Consider the following 2,500-nt stretch of genomic DNA (forward strand, 5'->3'; position numbering starts at 1 on the left):
CACTCAGAAGTACCAGATCGTCTGCGAAGGCCATGGCCGTAATCTTCAAACCTCCATGATGGAATCCATATCCTTCTGTTTCCAGTTTACACAAGAGAGGATCCAATGCCAAATTGAATAACAAGGGTGACATTGGGTCGCCCTGTTTAACACCGGAGCAGATGTTAATCGGGTCTGTACTCCCATTCTTAGTGACGATGTACGTTTTAATATTCTTGTACATCTCACCAATTAGATGGATTATATGGGAATCAACCCCCCTCTTAGCCAAACCAGCCATGATATGCTGGTGGCAAACGGTGTCAAATGCCTTGGCAATATCCACGAACACTACCCCCAAACTACGATGCTCCTGTTTTGCCTTTCTAACCAAAAGCTGTAGCAGCTTAAGGTTCTCGGAACAACCAGATGCGCTGATAAAACCCCGTTGTCTGGGGTTAATGGGACATGCTCGACCCAGTCTCGCATTCGCGATCCTGGAGAATAACCTAAACACCATAGATGCAATGGTGATAGGCCTCCAGTTATTGATATCACCAAGTCTCTCCTCATTGGATGACTTGGGTATCAAAACTGTCCGGCAGTCCCGCAGCGCATCAGGTATCGTTCCGGTGGCTAGCCAGAGGTTGAAGATCTCTTTCAACTGGGAGAACCTAGGGTCTATTTTAGTAAGATGACCCACAGTAATCCCATCTGGCCCAGGAGCGGAGGTTTTAGATATCTCGCTCAAGTTTTTACCAATCTCTTTTTCAGTAATCATGTCCTGAAACATGGTGTTATCTGCTTCCCTGTATACAGGGAAGGTTCCAAGACCACTAAAACAAACCGATGTTCCCCATCTATCTTTAAATGCCTTGTGGATATCATCCGATGGTATCTGGCATTGCAGGGCTTCCACATTATCCAATATGGCTCGTGCCAACCTCCCTCTATGAATCTGGAACAACTTCTGAAATCTCAGCTATTTCCCCTTCTTAACGGCCCTTTTCTGCATCCATTTAGTTGTTTTCCCGGATGCCTTTTGGCCGTGGGGCCTCCCTGACCTTCGCGCCCTTGACCTTTTTTGGTTGAGCTCAACCATACTATCCCGAAACCTTTCATATACCTCATTCACCACTAGCTGTGGATCTTGCCCATTTATAATTTTTTCAAAGGCCTCCTGATATATGGTGAATTCGCCTGCTGATAGCTTCAGCTTGATGACCTCATGATAGTGAAGCTTCAAGCGTCCCTCTATTTGCCCTTTTGCAGATTGGGGAGGTTCTTCACTCCCTACATCACCGCCTTCTCTAGTTCGAACTTCTCTTGAGGGACCTTTTATCAGAAGGCGTCTTTTATCACTAATCTGCTTTGGGGTTTTTGATGGTAAGTGCTCCGCTATCAGCTGATTGATGTTCTTGCTACCAGCAAACTTAACCACCAGTTGATTCAGGATAGCCTCCTCCTCTTCAGTCCATACCTTTTTATGGGCCCCTCGTTTAGATGTTTCTTTAGGGTGGGAGGCAACTATTCGTTCCACATTGCGCACAAGAGGATGTTGTAACCTCTTGTGCTGGCCCAGTCCAATCTTGGTGGCAAAACCGCGAGAACATACCTCACAGGTCCAACTGCCCATTGGAGCCACCAACCCTTCTCCCTTACTCCTAGGAGCGTGACAAGCGATACTGTGGTATTTCAGATTTTGCTTACCACATTTAGAGCACCTAAACCAGATCTTTTTGTGACCATGGGATTTCTTTAGATGGTCTATAAGCCCTTGCATCCTAGTAAACCGGGTAGCACAGCACGGACATGATGGATTTCTGTCTGCGACAGATATCACAGGAGTTCCTGTAGTCAATCCATCCCTGCTGGTCCCGGGAAGAGCCTCGGGTGTTACTGGCTCTTCTATTCCTCTTATTTCACACCCATGTATTTCTTCCTGAACCGGCCCAGGGGGCAAGATTTCATAAGGTTCAGGAAGTACAGCCAGACACTCTGCAGTGTTACCCAGATGGCTCCCCTCATCTAAAACAAATTTGGAGTTGATAAACTCCAAAGACCCTAGATTGAACTTTTCCTCCTCTAACACCACAGGTGAAGATGGTATTCTGGCCTCCTTGACCCACAGATCTGAGGGGTCAGTTTGGGTGGCTGTTGATACATACCGCAAAGCTATAAATTGTACCGTTGTCAAAACCATGATGGCGTTTGGTCAAGATGAAAGGAGGGTTGTCAAAGTCTGCAGATAGAACCCTCAACCAGTCTGCAGACTGTGTTCAACTAATGCCCGTGAACAAGGCTTTGGGCTACAGCAAAAAGCTGCGCCAGTAAATTTGTTTCTGCGATACGTGAATCTACCGCTGGGTGGCGAGTCCAGCAATAGGGAGGGGAGATATTACCCCTCTCTCACACTGGGGCGGAGGTCGACTTAGTTACCCTTACGGGTATCCAGCGGGACCACGAGGAGGTGCGACCTCCGCAACTATGCCCAGTTAGTAACAATGACCCTTTAAGAGAG

Source organism: Coloeus monedula, assembly GCF_965178545.1.
Source record: "Coloeus monedula genome assembly, contig: HAP1_SCAFFOLD_4, whole genome shotgun sequence".
In the NCBI taxonomy this organism is placed as follows: domain Eukaryota; kingdom Metazoa; phylum Chordata; class Aves; order Passeriformes; family Corvidae; genus Coloeus; species Coloeus monedula.